This window comes from Megalops cyprinoides, chromosome 8, assembly GCF_013368585.1.
Source record: "Megalops cyprinoides isolate fMegCyp1 chromosome 8, fMegCyp1.pri, whole genome shotgun sequence".
NCBI classification, from domain to species: Eukaryota; Metazoa; Chordata; class Actinopteri; order Elopiformes; family Megalopidae; genus Megalops; species Megalops cyprinoides.
In genome coordinates, this window is record NC_050590.1 from 27,784,697 (window position 1) to 27,810,823 (window position 26,127).

A 26,127-nucleotide genomic window follows, 5' to 3' on the forward strand; every position below is an offset into this window, starting at 1 on the left:
AGTTGTATTACTGCAACTAATGGACAAATTTCTTCAAGCGAGCAGATTTAAATCATACTGTCAAACTGCACTCAGATGTAGGGGTTTGTGATTTCATAGGAATCAGGATAGATGTAATCATAATAGCATAATCATTTCACAGTTAGTTTTTAGGATAGCTTCCACACAGGCAATAGTAAATATTAAAAGACAAAAGACTGAATTTCATAAGCACTACACTGTCACATGTGATTAACCACTGACACACTTTATATACACACACATACACACACACACACACACACACATTTATATAGCTGCTTGAATGCATCCAGGGTCAGTAGGTGTACCTGCAGAAAATCAATAAAAATACAAACTATTACCTGACCAGAAAGACTTGGTACGCTCCACCTACACTTGACTATGGCCAGTCAGAATGAGAGATAAATATTTCATTTACACCTGATTAGGAGATCTTATAACAGTCAACACACGTTGACTGTTATAACCCCCATTGGATGATGAAAACACAAGGCAAAACCTTTAAATAAATGTATTCCATGACAGATAGACAAAAATGCAATGCAGACAGGGAATGGCAGCACAGAAAAGCATCTGCAAAATGACATACTGACAGAATAGTATGGAATTTAGAATCCTCTGTGGTCATTTAGCATACAATTTGTATGGCATTTTACCCTCCATAAAATGATTTTATTGGAAATCCCCCGTGGGTAAATAGATACTGAAACATTTTCAAATGCCCAACATTTTCCAAACACAATTTCCTGGCCAATTCATCTCCAGGGTAATGAGATAAGAGTCCATCTTTTGCAGACCCAGCCCTGGCAACAATGCCTCTTAGATGTAAGGTTATGAACCATTTTACAATGTGGCATTACGCAGGTATCTGGTGACCTGCTTCCTGGATACACATAGACAATGATTAACTAAGGGGTTTTGCAACTGTTTCAGCAAAGGACCTGTGAATGAACCCACATGGTCCTCAGGTTAGTGTTACCACTGCACTCAGCAAAGAAATGGCAAGTCTGCTATTTCCTTCTTTGGCACAGATAAGCAGACCTTTTCAAGGTTAACCAAATGATATTATCAGAACAGACACCACTCTGGAAGACAGAAAAAACAGGAGATTAGGTGATCTTAGAAAGCAGTCTTGTAATTAGCATTATTTATATCACATCAGTGGAAACACTTTAAGGACTCTAGTGCAAAAAGACTAGTCTCTATGTTGAGGGCAGCATGTCCTGACCACTCAATATGAACGGTGGTTGAGAACAGAAGGAAGACGACAGGACACATCTCATTGCTACCTTCTATGTGGAATCCAAAATACTCATCAAGCATGTCTGAACTATTTGGAGTTGCAGGGAGTAACACTAACTAATTTCAACAAAGTAACAAGATTAATTTGTTTCTAACAATTTAATTACAAAAATCAGCCCTTGACTTTTGGAGTGTTCACTTTGTTCTTTCTGCAGGGACCTGGGGAAGACCTTTCAGGATTGCACTGGTTGATGTAATGTATTTGGCCCAAATGATCCTAAAATGTTAGTTTGTCCTAGCTAACTGGCAGTCTGTCAACTTTCCACATTAGCCTGGTGCATCAACAACAGGAAACAATGGAAACATTAGGAATATCTGAGGTTCACTGCAGCTGTCCTTCTCCAAAGCTGATTTAAGATGTGTCTGGATGACTTAAAGACCAGTATTTAAGGTGAGAAACACAATATTGAAAATAATGTTTCATGGCAAATGTGTGAGAATGCACAAATCTTGCTAAATGTTCAGTACCTCTCAAGTAGCTCTCTTCTTGCTTTGATGTTGTCTGCTCCTGAGCTCTCTCCACTTGGTAGGCAACATGCTCCAACAGATATGACAGCCACTGACTGATGTCTTCAAAAACCCAGCAGTTCAACTTCACAGATCCTTGTATTTTAAAGGCAGCAGTGTCAAAATAAATCCTCCTAATGGCTGGCTTGCTCCGACATGATCAAACACGCTACCTCGGCAAATTCTCCCACACTCACTAAACAGGCTGTGAACATTTGCCCTGTGGTCTTTGACAAGCCATTCCAGATTGTGCAGTCGTCTCCTGCCCATGTTGATATCAAGTGTTTCTTTCTATTTTTATTTATTTCTTTTTTGTTTTGAGGCTGGTCATGCAGTGGCATGCTTGTACTTCTGCTTCCCTTTTCTCTGGTGCCTGTGATGAACAAAGGAAGGGATGAGTTTCCTCAGCTGATTTTGCTTTATTTCAGACTTCAGAATTCATATTGTTTAGGATCTGAATTAGGAGATAGGTCTGGCCATTTGTGTCACTTGCTTAGAATTATAGCATGCATTGTTGTGCAAATATATGTAGTGCAATTAAAGGAATCTGAGGAGCTGTGTGTTTTCCACCTCTTAAATTAAAGTATGGCTGAAAGGAACATACATGCAACAACCATAGCAAAATTCTCTGAGTTCTGTAGCAATGCTCTGAACTGTATAGGCTTCACTTCAAGTCTCCCTGAAACATGTGATTTATGACAGTGGAATGTGATACCAGGACAGGAAGAGTGGAACTGCTTTATAAAGGCACACAGTGATATGAAAACCTAGCTTATAGAAAAATGACACCAATCCACAAAGAATGTACACAGGTGCACTGTGTACTAGCGCTATGACAAATTATACAGGTTCTTGTTTGACTAGATACGTAATGCTCTTAACTGGTTAAACCAGTCTTGCACAATAATGAAGAGTTGTGCAATTCAGTGTCTCAGAAAGCATTAATCTGCTTCACTCTGCAGTGTCTTGTTTCTAATTAGTCACTTCTATCCAGAAGAATGCTTCAGACAACACGCATCATAACCTGGGAGCATCTGTTTTCATTTAAAGAGATGTATCATGCGATTCAACAAATTACACATTAAATAAGCCACTGTTCCTCTTATAATCAACATTCATCACTGACTCAAGTTAATTCTTTCATCATAATTAATGTTGTCTGCCAGTAAATAGCATCATCCTCCTCTTAAATAAATAGCCTGCTTTTTAATGATATTAAATAATTTAACACAGTGTTCAGCTGTGGAAGCTACAAAAGTAAATGACAGACCTACGGTTGCTTTCATAAGAGGTTAATGGAAGTGTAAAAGGGCTGGTTGTACCACTATTAAAGCAATTGAAGGAAGCTTCTTCTTGCAGACTGTTTTACCACAGTACATTTTCTATGAAAAAAAAAAAATCTTTTTTTTTATTTGCCAAGATGTGTTGAAGTATCTTGTATAAAATATAAATAAACTAATATGGGGAAAATGTCCTCACATGTGTAAAAATGCCACCTTTATGCATGCACTTATTCAACATTAAAAACTGCAACACAACTTGTAGTTTAAACAATGCAGTTCATAATATTATAATGTTTTAAAAGATGTAATATATTCACAAATACATATAAGGTGACCTATAAATGTACTGTCAGTTTGTAGTGGGATTAACCAGCTGTGCACAGAGCTTCACGTACTAATGAACACACATTTCTTTGAGTGAAGGAAGTGGCTACTAATATGCCCACAGATGAAGATCGGAGGTGGCATTCAAATCAATTTTGAGGTCCCAGTTTCCAACGATTTTAAGAACTATTTGGAACGACTGTCATTTTCAAAACCGTGAGAAATATGTCTCGATTGGGTACAACAGAAAATGGGTCCATTCGACCTCTAGGCCAAAGCTACCCACTCTATTCTACTCGGGTTTGAATTAAGCGTCTCCTGTGAGGTCATCCCTATGGTTCTAGTCCCTCCTACCCCGGCTGGCTGTGGGGTTTAGGATGACGCCACTCTCGCTCCGCCCCGGTGCAAAGTCGGTCTTCGCGTTCATTTCATTCCTCTTCTCATTCCGAGCATTCTTCGCATCACTGTAGGTGCGCCGCCGATTCACGTTCACACACCCGGCTGGCCCAGCAACACAATAACTTTACACAGTTTACAAAAACTAAATCAGCCCACTTAAGGAAAACAAAGTGGGCGAAAATAAAAACATATTAACAGAGGTGTCTGAGGTAAGTTTGAATTAATGGTATGCAAAAGGATTGCAGATAGAATGCAAGTTTAAATTAAGTTTCGCCTTTCGTGTAAAAATACATATATATATTCAGCTATAAGGAGCGGTTATTGTGGTTAAGAAGCGACGGAGGAGGTAAAAAATGGGCTTAGAGGGGTTTAAGCGAGCAGTATTGTTTCTCGACGCTGTTGCTAAAGGGTGCTTTCACTTTGTCCACTGACTCACGGCGCAGTAGTCGTCTGACATAGCACGAAAATCTTTGACATTTTTCAAATTTTTTGTAAAGAAGCCCGACCTTACGCACTACTGGGCTGCAGTCGGTCTCCAACACAGACCACAGCTAGTCAAATAACGTTTTCGGACACGATAGAACGACTGTTTGACAAATAAACAGAATTTTTATTGACAAGATGACGGATCAAATTGTTGCTGTTTTCTTCTCCATAGCCGCTTCAACCGGGAGTTGCAGGTTGGGGTTGGAGTGGAACATTTTCAGAACTCAGCAAAAACATTGTATTGAAAGAAGACTTGTTGCATCTACCTTCAGGATACGTTGCGTTTTCACCTCTGTCGTTTGTTTCTTTACTGTAAGTACACATTTTCATCTTATCGTATTTACAACTGTTATATCTGGAATTCTTTGCATTCCATGAACTTTTGCGGAATTCTGTTCAACGGATTTAGGGTTGTTCGTAGTTGCTCCATATACATATACACCTAGCTAGCTATGATGTTAAGAGCAATTTCTTCCGTTCTGAGATTTGTGGTTCATACCTCTTCGCAAGTTAAACTTACATTTGAAAAAGAAATTGTTCAAAATATCAAGGCCCGGTTGTTGGTAGAGACGTAACGTTGAACACTAGTCTTGTAGAAAAACTTATAAAATACAACAAAGGAATTGGCTGTTTGTACAGAAAAAAAGTATTTCAGTTAAGAATGGAATTGTTGGTATTTTAACAGTGAGGAGAAAGTCATATTTGTGCGGGAGACAGTAGTGAATGATTAATTAGCGAACACGGTTGCGAGGGAGCTCAAACAGAAGTATCCGTCTGTGATTTTGTCAATAAATGGCTAAAAATAATAATCAGAGATGTATGTATGTATGTATAGTGTAGAGTGTTTAGAAATTTGTTGTTGGTGTAGATGTTGACGCGGTTGATAGGCTAAATATTTTGATGCGACAATTCATAGGATTTCGTAAGAGATTTAGTGACTTTTGTTAATTGCAGTTGGTGGATGTAGGATCAGTTTACGCTTGACTTGCACATTTCACATCCGCCTTTTTTAGGACGCACTGTGTTAAACTAAAAACCTGAATTTACGACACAGATGTTGAGTTGTATTTGTTCGTTCAATGTGGCCCAAGTTCTACAATCTGTGCAGTAGTCAGTGTCTCTTTTTCACTGAATATTTGGGGTTCTGCAAGTCAGTCTTAGATTAGTTTTGACTTTAGATTTTACGTTCTTATACGTATTCCTATGACAGTTAACAGTTCCTTTACATAATTGCATGTCATACAGATAACCAGTACCAGTGAAGTCACCTGATACCTTTACATCTGTAGTAAGCAGAATAGTATTATTTGCCGTTTGTAATTCATACTGCCAAGTTTTTTTTTAAGTAATAATTGTACTTCATATTAAAATGCTGCTTGAAAACAATTAATATTATTGTAGCTGAACATCAGAAATGAGTAGGATACAACTGTGAAGTCCTTTCTGATTTGTGGTGTAAAACTAATCACAGTCTCTGTGGTACTGTTCTTCATAGTAGTTTTCTTTTTGTTAGCAAACAAAGCCTGTTTGTCTTAATTTAGGTCAACCCCTTTCCACCACCTTGGTGATAAAACATGACATCCATTGAAGTTTTTAAATTATGTAACTGTAGCAATGGCCAGAAAGTAAAAGTCACCATTAAAAATCTGATGAGTGTTTTTTTTTTTTTTGTTTATTAAACTGTGTGTATATTGTAGATGTGTCCACCAATAGGGAGTAGCCTGAAGTTGCTGTGAGTTTGTGCAGAGGAGTCCATCTCTGGGAACAAGATGCTATTGTGCAATTTGGGAAAAGACCCCCTTTCTTTTAGTTAATTATTGTCGTCTATTTCGCTGTGGCCCATTTAAAAAGAGCGACCGGCGAGACACAATGTGTTGTTTGTGGACAGCTCTAACGGGACCATTATCATTTACTACAGTAAACAGATTGACTTCTAACAGACTTTCCCCCTGACCTGCCACCATGACGACAAGTGAGTCTGTTTGCTGAGAAAAAATACCAAGGGGCAGCAATAGTTGCTTTGTTTGGTCTTATGCAACTACTGGACCTGTTGGACAGCAGCCTGCATTGCATTTGCAAGTTCAAGAATAGAACATTGTCCCCCTCCAACTCTAGTGTCTGTCTCCCCCACTTTTAATATGGCCTAGGATAGGGAACGCATTATTGAAGACACCACAGCTCAGCACAACAAGGTGGAGGGAGACCCTGGCATTCTCATGTAACAAAATCTTTACATTATTTATGTTATCCATGGGAACAATTCAGGATTTTTATATTTGGTTGCTGTCTGTGAGTGGCACGATGCCTAAGTGGTCTCAGTAGTTCTTGTAAAGTTTAAATGGAAATTAAAAGTCTACCATTTGTATCTATAGATATTTTTTATCTTTGCTGTATAAATGACTATTATAACAGATTAGAACCCAGTGCAGTTCTCTTTGCCTCATGCAAACAGGTCTCAATATGGTTTTTCCCATTGAAATTAAAAATGGCTACAGATTTAAAGGTAACAGAAGATGAATGTGAAAGATGCTGTTGCTGTTACATGCAGAAACTGTGGTTATGTTACTGTTACAGTCATGAATAAATTTGCTCCAGTTTTAATTATCTTTTTTTTATATTTGGTTGCTGTCTGTGAGTGGCACGATGCCTAAGTGGTCTCAGTAGTTCTTGTAAAGTTTAAATGGAAATTAAAAGTCTACCATTTGTATCTATAGATATTTTTTATCTTTGCTGTATAAATGACTATTATAACAGATTAGAACCCAGTGCAGTTCTCTTTGCCTCATGCAAACAGGTCTCAATATGGTTTTTCCCATTGAAATTAAAAATGGCTACAGATTTAAAGGTAACAGAAGATGAATGTGAAAGATGCTGTTGCTGTTACATGCAGAAACTGTGGTTATGTTACTGTTACAGTCATGAATAAATTTGCTCCAGTTTTAATTATCTTTTTTTTATATTTGGTTGCTGTCTGTGAGTGGCACGATGCCTAAGTGGTCTCAGTAGTTCTTGTAAAGTTTAAATGGAAATTAAAAGTCTACCATTTGTATCTATAGATATTTTTTATCTTTGCTGTATAAATGACTATTATAACAGATTAGAACCCAGTGCAGTTCTCTTTGCCTCATGCAAACAGGTCTCAATATGGTTTTTCCCATTGAAATTAAAAATGGCTACAGATTTAAAGGTAACAGAAGATGAATGTGAAAGATGCTGTTGCTGTTACATGCAGAAACTGTGGTTATGTTACTGTTACAGTCATGAATAAATTTGCTCCAGTTTTAATTATCTTATGTAATTTACAGTTGTAATTCTCTGTGTTTTTCGGTGTTGACAGCTAACATGCAAAAACTAACAGTTAGTTTGAGAGCAGTCTTTATTCCATTATGAAATAATAAGATATTTTAAAATCCCGTTGTACAATGGTGAAATATCCTAACAACAAATTGCAAATAAGAAATGAAGAAAAAAACAAAATCCATGCCCTGCAAACACATTACAGTAGTGAGCTGACCAACTGGAAGAGATTGGTAACTTTCATTTAGTGAGAAAATTACAAATGTATATATTTTACCATTATCTTGTCTTATTTTGCAGAATCCAGAAAGAAAGCAAGAGCAAGCAAGAGGGATTTTTCCCTTGTTTAATGAGTGCAGGGTTTAATTAAAATAATTCACCACAGCTTTTGAATTTGGAGAGCACTCATGTGCAATCTTAGCAGCGCACAAATATTGTTTCATTTTGGTTTTTTCCCTCATGGTCTTACAACAGGGATGTTTACATCTCCTGGCCTCATCCAGTTTAGTAGAAAATGCTTATGTTTATGTTACTTTGCAGACTTAACCTTTATGGATTATGTAAGTAAAGGAGCAGAGATCCCTTCCACTCCCAGGGGAGCAATGTAAGGGAACCCCCTTTCCTGTGCAGTGAGAGGTGTGTGTGCAATGCTGATGAGGTCCTCATTGCAAAGGCTAATGTAAAATATGGCTGGTATGACCCTCTTCAGAATACCACCAAGAAAAATTAGTTGGACTGAGAGCTAAAATTGGACAATCTTTCCAGTATATATGGGAAAGCCACTGATCAGCCTGGTAGAGCAATGCCAGTTGAGTTAATAGAATACCATATTGACTTCGTTCTTTTTGAAGGAAAACACGGTGTCTGGTGTTCTGATCTGTACATTTTTATGGGAATTCCCTTAATCCCACTACAACTGTTTGCCACACGTGGCCTCTCTATGGTTGTTTTATTGATTTACACGTGGTCAATCAGTGGACAAAAGGTTAACACACTTAAGGTAATGTGTGGCTTCTTCGGGGTTAGCCATAGAAATATATTTGAACGGTCACACTTAATGTGTAATGTAAAATTGCCATATTTTACTAATACAGCACATTGGTTGGCCATTTTGTCAATGTTACTTTATTCTTATCTAAATAGCATTGCCAAATAGCAAAGAAAAAAGTTTTTATTGGCTTTCTTGGAGATTGCGAGGGCTCTGATATTAAAGGAAAATAAAGCTGTAAAGATTCAGGAATGGAAAAAATTGGACTTGATTTGTGAGCATTAATTCAGGTTGAGAATAGAATAGAGTCCTTCAGTTGTGAAATAGATGGAAAAGGGACACTGAGTGGATTGAGTTACTTCTGGTAGTGGATGATTGTGGGGGAACAGGGGAGGAGAGAGAAGCTCATTGTCTCTCCCATGGTTGAGGCTTGTGAGGAGTGTGCTACTGCCCAATCACAGAAGGCACACAGCACTATCCTCAAGTTGACATCTGTTGTCCTTTTATGCACCTGTAGTCAGGAAAAATGCAAATAGGAGCATTTGCTCTTGCACTTGCTGCTGTAGAAATGCAGGCTAATAACCAATCACACTGTGCCCTCCACTCTCTGTCTGGGCCAGCCTATTGTTATGCCAGCAACAGGCGGTGGTGTCCATGGCACCATATGGCCCGTGTATGCTTCAGATAAACTATCTGTTAATTTAGCTTATCAATAGCATTTTAATATGCTTCATATTTGAGTCACCAACTGTTTTAGCTTCTTGTATTGGGGGGTGGGGGTGGGGATGGGGTGAAAAAATTTGAAACACTGCTATCTGTGTGTATTTTGTGCATTTAGGAACGTGGGGTGGGTAACTGCTGGCAAAGCTGCTTTGCTCATGACCATGGCTATATTTCTTTCTGGCTCACAACTGGTGATAAATGTAATTCACTGAATTGTCAGTCAGAACCATACCTCATAAATATTTGAACACACACTTCTGGAATGTTACTTTGAAAACAAGGTTTCTTTTTATGAAAAGCATATCCTTGAGTAACGGAGACTACATCAGTTGCTTGCCAATAAAATTAAGTTTGGAGTATAAATGGTACAAGCACTTCCTCCTTCCTCAGCCAAATGAAATATTGGCTACCGGATAGCCAAAAAAATTAATCTTTGTACACTTGAAATTTCCATTTTGTGGAAAGGAGCTGCATTAACTCATCCATGGCAACTTTTTTGCAGCTTCATTTGGAAAGGAAGTAAATTCAGTTTTGCCTGAAGTGGTTCCCTGTAATGCAGTCAGCTTCCATGGCTATGAATGTTGCACAGAGACAAAAGTGCAGCAAAGGCAAATTCCTAGTTCAAAAAATGTAACAATTATTGCTCCAATAATACCATTTGAATTTGGTCAAGTCTTAATAGGTTTTGCAGTTGTCTGCACTCACAGCAATTTAAGAAATGTGTAAGCTATAGATAGTTTGCCTTGATGAAAATGCCAGGGTGAGTCATCATAGCTGATTCAAACATCCATATAAAAAGGAAGGGATTAAAATGTCAACTGTTCATGTTTGGAGACAGCTCTTTGGCAGGTTGTTGTTATATGCACTTTGTTCTGATATATTTTTGCCATCTCTTATGGTCAATTTGTAGTGTAATGCAGTAAATAGCATCCATGTGATGTTTTAATAATTTTTTCAAGAAATAAGATTTGACTGTATGCTCAAAATACCTTACATCCAGGGAAACTTGTTTTAACTTTGTTTTTATAACAGACTCAGGAAGTATGACAGAGCCTGATATTTATAGTCAGAATGGATGTGCTGCTGCGTATTTTTAACTGAAGCTGTTAGTGTTGGTAAAAAAAAACTAGTTACATTTATTTAGACTTTATTTCTCTGATCTCTGTGAAATAAATAGTATAAACATATAAAAAAAAACAAATCAAATTAATTAGTATATTTAGCTACCTATAATTCAATGCTTTTGAGTCCTGGTTTCATTGTATTTATTGTGACTGGGGAATGTAAGAAATTGCATTTGGTTATTAGATTTATTAAGTATCCTCTGTGGGTTAATAATACTGCCCTCACTCAGTTTAATTTAACCAAACCATGTCAGATGGAAATGACCCAACTTGATGTACAGGGACTGCCATGTGCTGTACAGTGTGGTGGAATCAAATGCATCAGTATAAGTTTGATTTAATGTCAATACCAAATGTGTTATGAAATTGTTGGTCCAATTAATTACTCATTAGTCCCTAATAAAGCTCATAGACTATGTATTTGAGTATGGAATTTGATCTACTTGATAATTTACACAATATTTAAGTGCATTTTTGATCGATTAGAGGATTGTAGTTGTTGTGTTCTTTCTTATTATCAAATAAGGTTATTATCAAAATTTTGTACAACATTTTCAGATTTGATCCACGAAGAAAATAACAGATGTTATACTGTATTAAGTTATCATTTACATAAGATGTACAAGATATTATGTATAAGAAGTACACTTCAGCAAGGCATAATCTGATACAAATACACCACACAATCAGGCATCTTCACAACCACTGTTCATCATTGTACATTTTTTCATCTTTTCTGTCATAACATACTGGGGAGCTGTAAGTTGTCCAGGGTTCCAGTCCAAAGTACAGAAGCACATCTGTCTTTTCATTCTGCACTGGACCTGGAACACACAGAACATGGAAGCCAAGGATGCTGGGATAGAGTTGAGGTCTGCAGGGTACGCATGTGTTAAATATGACTGTCACATGTAGCCTTATATCAGAGTTTTGCTCCCCTCAGAACGTCACATTATTTCTCTTAATCAAAATGAAAACAAGCACAGGACAAAGGTTTCCTTTGAGAAGGAGCTAGTTTTGTCCACCTCTTTCATTTGATATGTCCTTTAAGCAGTGAAAGCTGCTGCTGAAAAGCCTGAAATTGGTAAAAGGTGCAATTATCCATACATGAGTAATATTTTTCTCTCCCCTGTTTGATAAGAGTATGACTAATGCTTTATGGGAATTTAAGTGGCACACGGCATTCCTTTATTTGATGAAGGGGAAAATACATGTTGGATTTTTTGAGACAACACAAGCACAGGGAGAGAAGAAAAAATAAAAGTAATGTGTAATTACATTTGGGAGCAGGCTTGTTAATGTAACAATGGCGTAATGGGCCAGGCCGAATCCTGGGCTACAGGGAAGGCTCTGTTTTTACAGTACAGAAATGACCTCGTCCTCTGTGGCTGTACTGTGCTGGAGAAAGGGCAGGCCTGCCTGTAATCTGGCCCTCTGTGCCTGGAGGTAAACCCTGTGTCACAAAGGGAATTTTTTAATATGGTCTGCCACTCTGCAGCTTCAGCACAGCCTCCAGGAGGCGAGTGATGAGTGCCACCAAAAGGAAAGTCTGGCTCAAAGCCACTGACGTCACCTAAGTAAATCTGCCTCAGGACCATGGCCATAAAATGACTGCCAGCTACTGAGTGCACTTTGGCCTTGTCAGATGATTTTGTAAGTGCTGTTTATTTATTTGTTTTTTAGATGGCTAATATGTACATCTCACCCCACCACCACCCCCTTGATGTGTATGCCATTTCATTCATTATTCCAATAGACAAAATTTGTCAGTCATCCACATAAATGTAATAAACTGGTAACCATGATTCTCAAGAAGGCAAATCTGCTCTATTGCCAAGTATTGACAAAAGATGTCACCCCTTGGTGCCTCAGTATAAGGGGTTTATCATTACCCATAGGATGCTAGGACTCTACATGTTTTCCGGCACATACAGGTATTTTATGTCAGACCAGATTAACTGTTCTTGCTAAAAAGGAGTTGTTGGACAAGAAGTTCAGTTTTTAAAAGAAAAAAGAATAATCACAAATTCCTCCTTTCTGGTAGTAGGCAACAGGAGACCGATAAAATCTTCTTATCCATGTTTGGGTAATAAGCTGTGTGTATAGCGAGAGAAGATTAAAAAACTGAAATAATATTAAAACCATGACATGTATGCTATTAAGACTGTGATAACAAATGACTGTGTATCCGGGCGTTTGCCTGATCCATTATATCTGCTATTGAAATGCTGACATTTTACCACAAACACTTATTTCAAAGATCCTGTCATCTTGTCAAATGTGGCCAAACACCTAGCTGCCTCATGATGTTGCATGAGTTTGTACATCTGTGGGCTCATCACAGGCTCACACATTCAGATTCCCTATGCATCTGTATGTATAATTCCATAAGCATTAATGTTGTGGCTTTCCTTTTCAGTTGAAGAAGCAGAAAAATCAAATATGCTTTGTTGGAGGAAAAAAATGCTTCATTTCATTGCTATTTAAAGAATGTCGGCTGTGCATTCATGCATGATCCATTAAAATTATTCAAGAAAAAAATATAAAGTGAAGCCCTTTGCTTGCTGTTATGATTATGCTCTTGCAGTAAAACAAACCACTGCTTCAGCCTTTTCAGTAATGGCTTCATAATTTAAACCATGTGCCAGGCTTCATCTATTACTTGAGGGAAATAATGTAGATACAAATGGTGTCTTAATGACCTCTAATCACAACAGCAATGATTTTGATATTATTGGAGAATTTTTGTAAGTTTACTTTTCCTTTTTTTTTATTGTTTTGTTCAATGAATGTTTTTTCCCAACAGTTGTTGGGAAAAGCACATCCCATGACCAGACACACATGAAAAGTAATATCTAATCCATGAATCATTAGATGAGTCAGTTCCTGAAAGCACTACAAAACCTCAGAGTTCTTGGCCACAGAAGAAAGCAGGAAATCCAGGCTTCGATAACTTCCTTTCCTAGTGCTGGCTGTGGCAACAGCGGCACTTATTTTTTGCTGCTTCTTGTGAGTAACGGGAAGAGGTGTACCCGTGGTACAGAGACGCACGGCCTCTTCATTCAGCTGATTGTAATTTGTGGTCAGTAGTCACACGTAGAGTAGGACATGCTCGCACTTATGTTACAGGTATGCCATATGACGTCAGGTAGGTATTACCGATATTCTGTGTTCTTCCCTGGTAATAAACCCCAGTTGGCCACCTATGGCATTGGTATTGTCATCTCAGGAGACAGGGGTCAGGCAGTCTCACTCAGTGGAGCAGAGCAATGCAGCTTTGGAGCTGCCTGGAGTTCTGCAGGAGGAGGGCTATACTCCAGGTCAGTCAAGCTGTGCTCTGCATTAGTATGCAGACTATGTGCCCGGCAACTGCACCAGGCCTTTATGTTGTTTTTTTTTTAACACAGTTTGAACTGATGCCATAGCACACCCCTGTGAACATCAGTGCACTTATTCAGAACTGACTGCAGATACATGAACTTTTCCCTCTGGGACGACCAGATATGGAATGAGATTATATTGTATAAACAGTTTAAACGTGGCAGTTGGTAATGCGTCTTGATGGTAATCCATAGAGTGATTTTGGTGTACTTATGGGACTTTCACAGAAAATATGATTAGCTCAGAAGTAGGTCCTCATCCTTAACGCATTTGCTGAAAAGGTCACATCACTGTTTATCTGGATTGTTCTGTGGAGATACAGCTGACCATTCAGAATATGAATACAGTATACACAGGAAATATTGGGGCTGATGAGCTCCTGTAGGCAGTGCTGGTGATTTGTATGTAATCATGACTCCCATGGATATCATATCTCGCCTGCTTTGGAGTGGAAGGCTTTCCTAGAAGGATGATTTATAGGGATGTAAAGTTCCTTCTTCATGTGGAGTAGTTTTTTTCTTTAGTCTTCCTCACTAGAAATCAGGAACAGTAAATTAACGGTATTGGTAAATATTTTTTGTTTGTTTGTTTGAATGCTTGTTTTTTTTAATGGAACTAGATAAACAGGAGACCCCGTGTGGGAACAGAAAAAGACTTCTTAAGGTTGGTTTGAGTAAAATCAGGTTATTACTGTATCAGTAAGCAGCATCCAATGGCTTTACTTCCTTGAAGCTTCACTCTCACTCATTTATGGCAGACATTCATACAAGCTTGTAACCAGTCATCCTGTTTCTGCAAAATGGGGGCTACCGGTCCCCTTAGTGCTATTTGTATTGTCTCGTGTTGGGAGTTTTGTGCTGTAAGCAGTGAGACAGATGCCTCACTGTACTCTGAAACCTTGCACTCTGCTGCAGTAGCAGGGGAGGTCAGGTCATAAGACATTGGTACTACAGCACTGGAGTGCGCGCTCATTTGAGCACTGGGAAATTTCAGATTTCTTAGGCCACAACAACTTCCTTGTATTAACTGGAATTAGACATTCTGGCAGGGACGTGAAAGAGAGAGAGGCTCCTTTAGAAGATGTTGAGATAATAGTGGGATCTGACCCAGCTGTGTTGAGACGAATAACGGGGACGGGGAATACAGGGGCCACAATATCTGGCTTGTTACCCCTGCCCCCATCCTTATGCCGCTCCATTTTATAATGTGCTATGTTTGCTTTAAAGATCTTGAAAGAGAAATGTGTCATAGTCAACATCCCCCATCAGTTACTTCTTTTACTTCTTTCTTTCATGCTATCAGATACACACTATCTATAACTATATCCATATTGTCCATATCCATGTTTTCAAATTTTTAAAATATTAGAACCTTTGGTTCCAGAAATTCCAGCTGGCAGTGAGTAAGGTACACCTCATAGCATGAATGCATAAAGACCAATGAGTTATGGAGATGCCTTATAACAGATGTCAAAGGTGCAGTGTTTTACTGTTCTTACCATCAGTCCCTTTTGAATGTGTGTATGCTTTTGTGTTTCCTCGAAAAGTATTTCTCTGTTTGAAACAATATGTTGTCATAGTATTATTTTTGCTTCTATCCTGCTCTGACAGTCTGTTTACAGGAGGAATATTTCATGCAGCCATCATAACTATTGACAGTGCCTCTCATGGCTTTTGCCGGAGGATTACCTTACCATTTTATTGTCCGACCAGGCTTGGTGCGAAGAGGCCGTAAAGGGCTCCACCGTCGATGGACCACAAACAAAATAGTTTCCAGAAAATGAGATTTCACCTTTGTGCTATTAGCACCTCGGTGAGAGAAGCTGACTGCAGTGAATGGGGGGGGGGGGCAAACAATGGCCTCCTTTGACATTCTGGACCTTGTAAAGAGGCCTGCTGGAGCCCAATGCAAATGGCCTTTGTGCTCACCCCACTCGGATTTGATTTTTCACATCCCCCCGGCACGTGGCCAGCAGAGAGTTTAACAGGGGCTCGTAACTGTCAAGAGGTCTGTTATCTGTGCCACCATTTATTTACGGCTTTAATTTCCGGCCTCTCCACCGACCGCCTGTGGAATGGGCGCATATGTAGACACCGGAATGCTCTATGTGTGACAAAGGCCCAATGAAGGCAGCAACATTTCCCAGAGTTCTTAGTTTTTTGGTTTGGTTTCAGAATTATGCCACCATTACTAATAGATTACTTTCATGTGCCCTGAAATAGAAAATAAGCATTTTTCACTCTAACAAGTGGGGTGTGAACTTGCAAAGAACAAGTGCAAAATATGTGCCATGTAATGACTGCACACTCATCACATGCCCCAAAAAAGCAAGGAAATTTAGTGATGTACTTTGAGCTTGTCATCTTTGTCCAAGCACATGCAAAAATGTGAATAGAGGACCAAGCTGGCATGTGTACCTTATTCTACTGCACAGGAGGCAGGTGGAGAAATATGCTCTGACAGCTCCTGTAAATCAATCCCTTTCTCAGATGAGCCGAGATTGATCCCAGAGCAGTCCCTGGGTCTGCTATGAGGAGGCAGGCTGCAAGCCTTGGGTTTGAGTTCGGTATTTTTAGAGCCCGTTAGCGGTGCCCGTTCCTGCTGGCTTAGAAAAACGTGTAATAAATGCTCGGCTGTCGCCAATAACGGAGGGGCATTTTCGGTGCACTCCCCTGGACATGCACACTGCACTGAGAGATTGGTATTGAAAAGCTCATTCATTTATCTGTACTCCTGCTTATATAGATTTATTCATGAAGCCAGCAAGATCAAGAAAATACAGTTCAAATAGACCAGCTTTTGCTTTGAAGAACTGTCAGTTGTAGAGTTGTCTAATAGGTGGTCAGTGCAGAATATTTTTAATGTATTGTTATAATATTGTAATGTACCTACAGTGATACTCGTTGCAAGTTTCATAAGTGTTTTTTTCCCTTATCACCTGTGTGTTCTGTTTCAGTTAAATGGTAAGCAGAGAGCTATTAACAGAAATGTGGCTTCTTGAAAATAATCTGGAAAATATTTTTTTATTTTTATGTTTTAAAATAAGGGTCTGAAACTTTATTTTGTATTGGTTTCTTGTGTTTTTACCTTTTAAAAACTAATGAGCTCTGTATTCTTCTGAAAAAAAAAAATCATATCTGTATATTTCAATGTACTGTACCTCTATGAAAAGATAATTGCTCCCCTCTCTTTTCTTAGCCATGTCATTCCACTGTTTTTGATAATGACAATTTTAAAGGACAAACTAAAATAGAATTTCAAGTATGTTCTATTTGTAATGTTCTAGTAATAAATAATAATTGCATATTATTTTCCAAAAAGTAGACTAGAAAATACTTTTCAGAAATAATTATTGAATGGCACATCTCTAAAGCATATCTCAGACATTGTGCTTTGTAACTATATTTTAATTATGAGAGTGTACTCAAGAGCTGGGCCCTAACTAGGCTGTGTCATTATGGATTCGCAGAAGCCATTCACAAAATCATTACAGCCCATTTGGAGATATCCACACAAAAGGACTTTACAAGGAAAATTACATTTTGGTCTGTTCAGTCGCTGTTTCATTACCCTGGTGCTGAAGCCGGGTGAAACTGGTTCTCTGATATTAAGGCACCACATTCCAGCTCTGCACAAATGAGAGCAGTTTATGTAATGTGTCGATAAGTGTCATCTCCTTAAATGCGATGTCACAGCTACGGCCAACTCCTACCCAGGCATTCATTCGTTGCCTGGTCTCCCCTTTATCTGGCTAATAAGGACATTTCCATGGCGTGGAGTTGGGGGACAGCAGTATGTAATTATCCATTAATGTTGTCGCGAGCATTACACAGGTGACATTCCTGCCGCTTGCAGGCTGCGATAATTAGTGTTCTCACGGGCATGTCACACTGCGCTCTCATGGACTGGTGATTAACGGACTGAATTCAGAGGGTGCTGAGAGACTGAACCGGGTTCAGTTGGCAAGCGCGACAAGCTCAGACCAGCGACACCTCTCCCGCAAATTCGAGTGGTATCTGATTGTCGCCACAGAGCCACCATCGTGCCTGTGTGGTGGTGGTTTCGATGGTGCAAAGACCACAGTGTGAACAGTGAATCTGAATCAGTTCAAGAAAAATAAAGGTTGACTACAAAAGGAAAGTTACAGAAGGATGACTTCTTCCCTCCTGGTAATCATATATCAAGGGTCCTTGAAGTACCTGAAGAGGATGCAGCTAAATGTTGACATTTTGAGCAGCAGGTATTCCAATGACTTAATAGATGGAAGTGGGAACAACACAGCGAGAAATAGTTGCAGTTTTTCGTATATGTTACACATGCTTCATTAGAGCAGACAAGTCAAATAGCAAAGTGTACTGTTTGTCCCAGGCTGTGAACCAATGAGTATGAACTGAAATAATTCCTCCATGGCCAGGGAGTCCATTCCGCTGAATGGGAATTATTAGATCCCTCTCCAAATGCCTGGCACCCAGACTGGAAATAACCAGTTCATGCAGGAGTAATTGGGGACTGCTTTCTCCCTACATACAGATAACAGCTTTGTCAGGTGCAGATGGGGGAAAAATTGAAGTTCATCTCTGTCAAAGAATATCTGACCCTTCGTCTTGGAGCTTGAAGGACAACACTGGGTTTGAACTAATCATGTAACACATGTCCAAGTGCAGGAAGCACAGAGCTGATCTTCATAGCCAGCATATTTTCACAGATTTCATGTTAGATCAACTCATCTGAGAATATTTTGCCTGTGTTATGGTGGGGGATTTTTAATGGCTGAACTCAGAAACATGCATGCATTTTCATGTAGTCCCCACAGTTTCTCACAACAAAGGCATAAGAAAAATTGACATATAGACTGGAGCCATATATGAGCACAGACAGAGGGGAACAAATTAACAAGTAAATAGGCTGTTCCAGTGCCAGCAGTTTGATAGGGTGATAATGACTCCCACAGCAGCAGAGTCCACTCCAGGAGAATAAAAGGATTGTGTCCCACATAGCTGAGTGCTAAGGAAACGCCACAGCACAAGACGGGCATACACATTCACAGATATATGCCATTGAAATGCAAAGCATCTAACAGAGACCAGCTTGACAAAGCAGCATTTTTAGGTCATCATTAATTGATTTCTGTGCCCGATGATAGCATAATGTATTACAGTTGTGCAAGTATTTAATGTCATTAGTATAGATGCACCAAATAAGCAGGAAAGTGCTTGTGTGTATTTGGTATCTGAGGACAAGAGATGAGTGTTCACCTTGTGCTGTCCTTGGAAATGACATGGTGTAAATCAGAGGGGTGCTTGTGTATTGTGACACCTTGCGTACATTATGGAGCCTTCCTGGATGTTTGTCCGGAACAAGAAAATGCTGAAGTGAAGTTGCTTCTGTTGCATGGTAACCACACTGTCAGCGATCAACATTCCCTTCTCATTAAATTGGTACATTTAGCAGCAGAAGTCCCTTTCCATTATTTTTTTCTGTGTGGGTCAGGCATGTGGGACTGTTAAAGTAGCATAAATGTTGTCTGTTATCTAAGCAGATTCCATACAGGTGTGGGCAGGATTAAATGCCTACACATAATTTAACACCTCTCTTGCTCAAATATAAAGAGAGATCATAACAAGAACAAGAATGAACATTTTTTTGTGGTATTGTAATATCACAAAAACAGATTAAGTAAAATGTTATCTTGTTAAAATGAACAGTTTCATAATGTCTGAACATGTGTTATTTTGTTTCCTAAAGCAAATGAAGAATTTTATGCTGAGGCTGTGACTAGGTTCATTTTTTTAAACCCAGCACAGTGAAATCTATACCATTTTAATCATTGTTATTGTGAAATGAATTTTGTATTTGGAGTTAAATTTCAGTTCATATGCATACATACACATGGGCTAGCTGGTACAAAATCCATGTCTGTATTACTTTGCCAAAAATATTTGAATCCAAAGAAGCCATTTAATTGAGTTTAGAGGGGTTTGGCCTAAGAGCATGCTCTGTTTGAAATGGTGAAAATATGGAAATGTAATAATCAATTTTCTTCAATTAAATGTTATTTGTAGTAGGACTATCACTGATGAAAGAGTGTATGTACCATTGATTTCTCACAGAAGGTATTCAACAGCTAAAAAATGAAGACATGCTGCATTCACAAGTACTGAAAAGATACCACAGTACCACATATGATGTGTTCAGTCTGATTCACATGTTGTATCCTTTGATAGCCATCTGTGAATACTATAGCACATATAATAAACTTTCTTTTCACAAATGGTTTTTTAACAAATCTGTGACCTTGAGCGCAGGAGGAGTAATCACATAGTAAGCTGTTATTTTTATGATGACCACCATCTTACAGTGTTGGGTGGAAAGGCAGGTGGAATTTTTCATCTTAAACGTTTTGCAGCAACTGAACGTATGTATTGTTCAGAAGTTTACCTTTTCCTCTGGAATGTAACACTGTCTTTGCAATTCTTTGTAGTGACTTCTTATCTGCGCTGCAAAGTTGGCGCTTCTGTTGTGCTGTTATGTTTGAAGGTGATGGGTTGATGAATGTAAAGGAACCGGAGCCTTGGAGGCAAAAAAAAGAAAGAAAAATTCTTGTGAATTAATGTGAAATTATCAGAAGATCCTTGAGACAAGCCTATGAGGCTGTGGTGGGGTCTGTAGGCTGCTGAGTGTCCATACTGATATGGCCAGAGAGGTGTTGTGGCAGTGCTTCCCTTTGTTAGCTCCTAATGGACTTTAAGCTTGGTGTCCTACAGAACAACTACAAAATTCCTTGTTCCGCTGCTGTTTAGTGTAACAACCATGACTGCTGCTCCTCATCATGTTGAGGTAGGGATGTGTCTTTTCATCCCCTGTGGAAATGCCTGCTATCAAACAAAGACCACAGTGTTCATCCACTTGAGCCCTGGAGCTTTGTGCTGACACAAATGGTAGACCCTGGTGCAGTTACTGTACATGTGAGCGCACATGTGTGTGTAGGGCAGGTGGTTGGGAGGTGTTGTGAAAGAAACGTGTCAGGACCCATCCAGGGTGGGATGTCCCGGGGGCAGTATTGGAGGGGAGCAGGCAGGGATCACAGCTGCAGGTGTCCCAAAGAAGATGTGCCAGTGCTCTGGGTACAGTGCGGCTGTCTCTGGTGCTTACAATTCATCGCTGTAAATATCCCCTCCACTGCAAACTATTGGCATTGAAACCCCCACTGGTTTGGCAGTTATCTAGAATATTCCTATAATGCTGAGCTGCAAGGGCTGAGCTGCAAGGGCTGCCTCAGTGTTTTCTATGTCATTGTGGAAACGGTCAATGTGGAGTGTTTTCACTTGCCCTCTTATTTGGTGCATAGATTCCATGTTTGGTAATACCACCCAGCAGTCTTCAGTCCCGGTGATGGAGAAGGGGTGGCAGTGTAGCATAGTGGTTAGGGAGCAGGACTCATGACCGAGAGGTTGCTGGATTGATTCCCCACTGGGGCACTGCTGATGTACTCTTACAAGGTACTTAACCCACAGTTGCCTCAGTAAAATATTCAGCTGTATAAATGGATAACATTGTAAGTCGCTCTGGATAAGAGCGTCTGCTAAATGCCTATAATGTAATGTAATGTAATGTAACAAACCAGAACAACTGCACTTTCAGTGGAGCATTACTTGAAACACCTCATTCTATACTGTAGGGTGAATGGATGAACAGTAGATTCATATACCATAGAGTGAATGTGGGAAAAATAGATTATGCACTGTAGAGTGAATGGGTGAACAGTATATTCATGCACTGTAGGGTGAGTGGACAAATGGTAGATACATGCATGCTCATGAATAGCTCTGGAAAGTGTCAGAAAAGGCAGGGAACTTTGACACAGAAAGGTAGCAGGAAATTCTATGGCTATACATTGTGCCATTGCCTGACCTTTCACAGAATATATGACAGCATTTGTACTACTACTATGGGAATTACTGTGGGCACTGTGGGTGTTACTACTATTACTGGGTTATTGTGTAGGAAGGCTTCCTGGTTGCAAGGTAGTAAAGTTCTCTTCAGATCCAAATATGGTTGACAGGGCAGAGCTACAGTTACCGTTTACAAATGCAGCCACTCTAGGGAGCTGTCTCTGTGTGTTTCTTCTGTAGTTCTGTTAAATTGACTATTATTCAATATGCCATTAAATGATCACATCTTTGATATTAGCAAGTTGAACTTGAACCTCATAGCTGTCCACTTAAGTTCATAATTCTTAATCATTTGATCCTGTGTTTTTTCCATGTTTTTTTCCAATCCTTTCTGCATTTCATTTGTCTTCTTTTCTGTGATGTAGGACACTGTGCTTGTTAAATGACTGTTCTCTATGTGGGGCTGAAGCTTAGTGCTTCTAAATGATGCCATTGTCCTGTTGTTTTCTTTTTTCTATACAGAAGCAGCAAGTTGCAGAAAGTATGTAAACAGTCATCAAGTAGGCTTTTATTGTGACTCAATTTCCATGCTAATTTGTTTATGTCCTTCAACATATTTTTGCCTTGAAAAGAGATATAGGCTATTTAATGCATTTTGCATGGCTTTAGTTTTGCATCTGCCAGGTTGCACATTATGAGAATTTTTTTGTCATATTGCCAAGTTTGTGCATTGTGAAGTACTTTTGTTCTATTACAATTTAATTTGGTAATGACACAAAATGGAGAGACTTTCTGCTACAACCATTTATAGGTTTGGGCTGAGGTGCAATTCATTAAGCTGCACTGGTTCTGTAGGCGTGCACTGGCTAATGTGGCATAAGAGCTTTTTTCCACACATTTATAATGAAGAATAGCAGGTGTCTGGCCCATAAGTTGGATTTACTGTTTTATTACAGTACTTACTGCACTTTCTATTGGCATTTAGAATGCACCCCTGCAGTAGAAGGGGCAGTGCCATTTTGTGTAGTCCTGCAGCACATGGATGTTTCTTAAATTTCTTCACTGCCAATGTGAAAAGAGTTAGAGAGAGAGAGCAGCAGACATCTCCTTATAGCTTAGCCATGTACAAATGATTGCCTTTAATTACCAGTCAGGCCTTTATTCATTTCCATGCCATGAGCAGTAGATAGACTGGGGGGTGGGGGGCAGCCGTTTGATGTTTTTTCCTCTGTCTGTACAGAATTGCATCCTTGCCACGCATTTGTTTGGAGCCCTGTCCTTGCCTTGAGGATGTTTCATGGGCTAAGTGTAGCCACAGTATATTGTAGCATGACTAATCTCCCTCTTCCATCTGCCACTGAGATCAGGACAAGCAGGCCCTCTCCAGCATCATCTGGAGCCATATTGCACCCATCACAACGGTCGAGCTCCCGCATGCAAAGCCGCCACGAGCCGCCGCTGCTGATTCCCAGCTTAGGCTGTAAACAGCTATGTGTTACAGAAATCAGGCTAAATGTCCAATGCAGAGTTGTTAAATCACCCTCCCACACCTTCCCTAAAGCTGTGACTTTCCCTTTTCATCATCCCAATGACATGTACATGCAGCATGCTCTGCTTGGAGTTTTTTCTCAAATTGTTTTGCTTTGGTGGGGATTGTCCATTTAAACCTGGTGCTCTACTTATTTTTTTTATAAGATCTCCATAAGGCTATGCTGTTGAGGAAACATAAAGGGTTGCTCAAAGGTCTACTTTTGGTCTATACCATGCCCCTCTTCAGAGTCAAACAGCTTGTGCAAACATGTACTTTCTGGTTTCCTTTTCCACTTAGGCAGGAGATGTTACCATTTGCTGTTTATTGTGCAAATGCTCTAAGAGAATATTTGTGAAAAGAAGAGGTCTCTGACTGAATTGCTACAATTTGCTTTTTTTGTATTTACTAGTCTGGTCAGGGTCATTGGCATCACCCCAACATATTATTTAATTTCAAAGCTCATTCGTTTCCTCACTGGATAAACCTTTGTAAGTACTGTCACTTTCAACAGGGTTTTTAATGAAAGTGTGTGATTGAATATTCCTGTCCTTCTGGAAATGACGGCTGATGCAGGCACATTGCTACCCTTCCTGAAAGGATTACTCTTTAGACAAAAGTAAATAACACAGGGGGCCAAAGGCCAATCTCTGCAGAGACCCAACAAGAAAGCTTCAATTATGACTTCCGAGTTCAATTCAACAACTTCAGAGTGATTTATTCCTGGAATAGGAGCCAATATGTTTGTTGTGTCAAGAGATGTTTGAGAAATCTTTATACAGAAATAAAAAAATAACAATAATGATAATAAAAAGTTAACATTAACTGAAATCACAAGGCATGAGTTTTTTGTGTAATTTTATTTCTTCCAGCAACCAGATACATAAGGAAATAATCATTGTGATTGGGGATTTAAAGAGACACCCTCTTGGGGAATGTTTTATTTGAAGTAGTGCCAGGGGTAAATTATTTAAGGTGATTTATCCCAGAGAAAATGACTCCATAGTGACTCCAGCCATGTACGGTGATTAAACAGTGTTGGCTATTGATTTTTTTAGATGGTCTATAGCATGTACAGATTGATGAATTTCAGCTCCCCAATCACAGAGGTAGGTTGTTGTGTCACCCTGCAATATTGCGATCATTACAGAGAAGTGGAAATTGGGTTTGTTTCTCTGATGCCTGTATACATGTGCTGATTCATAGAAAAAACTGCTCTGCACATTACCATATTCTGACTATCCCAGTTTAACTAAAGCAGCACATATTATGGATGGACTACTGGGGATTAACATTATCACTGAAGTGTTTGAGTGTGTACAAGCTGCCTTTAATATGAATGCACATTATTGTGTATGCATACACACACACACACACACACACGCACACACTCTCTCACTCACTGTCTCACACACACTTACCACGCTAATTTTCTTTAACATTTTGTGTCGGACTACACCATTTTCCCATATGAATGAAGACTTCCCCTCCAACATATGACATTCATTTTCTTATAATCTGACCTCTGTCTGATTGGTGGCATGTTTGTATTTTCATTTTAGCACAAGAATGATGATGCTGATGATGTCGATGATAAAAGTAACATCTCAGACAGTAATGCTGTGGTTGCGGCGCATGACACTGAATCAGTGGTCTGACAGAGGTACGGTGTGAAGGCCTTTTACTAGAAGCGATCCCTGGTGGTCCTCCTGTCCTTTGAAGTGATTGTAATGACAGAGTGTGATGTGTTTACTACTGTTTCCTTCACTGAGATTAATTCCCAGCAGATGCCTTCTGTTTACAATCCACAGCACTTTATGCAAAGAACAGTGCAGACCAATAAGGGCCTGATTAGTGCAAGACAACAGATGCTGTACAACAGTGTGTTTCTTTTACACAGACCCCTCTACAACCTGGGTTGCATTTTAACATTTTGCCTGATGGCATATTTTGTTATACTGTATTTTGTTTTACTTTTCTGTGTAGAAATATGGTATGACACAGTGACAGTAAAGCCACGGCGCAGCTGTAATGTCCTGTTGGGGTTGAAAACATAGTTCATATTTAGCCATTAGATGGGGGACTTAATAATTCATGATGTGCCACACTGCTTGCTGTCCTCTGGTTGCATGTGACAGAATGAAACCACCTGTTTGAGTTGCGGGAAATAGCAGCTCTGCAAAACGCCTACCTGGACATATTCCCCCCCCCAATAAGTAAATCAAAGAATCTGAATTTGAAAAGGCATCCTGATGTAAACAAGTTTATCTAATTGAAGGTCCCCAAAACATGCTACCCCCTGCCTGAAATGGTTCAAATTACAGAAGGGAAAAATACATTGTGTGCTTCAGAATGTGGAATCAAGCCAGTCAACCTTGTTGTATACATCGCTTTGCTGGAAGTGATTACCAGCATAGTTCATTATTCAGTGGGGGGCTGGGGGACGTGAGGGTACGGGGAAAAAAAGACCAGAGCCATTTAGTGGTCAGAATAGCAACCCCCCCCCCCCCCGTCTGCCCGTCTGTGAGCGGGTTCTGCAGTGTCAGCATTCAGCACACAAAAACAGAATTCAGTACGAGCTCCCTCAACTCTCCGGGAGGGTTTTTCCTCCCATCCCCCCTCACAAACTGACATTCTAGAAGAAACATATGCTGCTGGTCCCACTTTACAACAGCTTGTGCTGGATGAATAGCAGATCTCACCCAGAGAGGAAGGGATTTGACTGGGGGGGGGGGGGGGGGGGGGGGGGTATTCAGGGGAGAGGACTAAGACCATGCACAAAGCTTTGTTGGAGGGGGAATTCTCCAGTGGTACCTGTTTGATTTGGACAGCTTTTTGAAATGTATGAATCCTACATTTAATATGTCAAAAT

At 39.5% G+C, this 26,127-nt stretch overlaps 1 protein-coding gene across 6 annotated transcripts in view; it reads left to right on the forward strand.

The window, feature by feature from the left end:
* The first annotated feature begins 3,897 nt into the window (after window positions 1-3,897).
* LOC118781773 (transcriptional enhancer factor TEF-1) overlaps window positions 3,898-26,127 on the forward strand; it is a 62,901-nt gene continuing 40,671 nt past the window's right edge. For all 6 annotated transcript variants that reach the window (XM_036534823.1, XM_036534824.1, XM_036534826.1 and 3 more), the window contains exons 1-2: window positions 3,898-4,045; window positions 4,495-4,634. The gene's annotated coding sequence lies outside the window, so the exon portion shown is untranslated. The remainder of the gene's footprint in view (window positions 4,046-4,494; window positions 4,635-26,127) is intronic.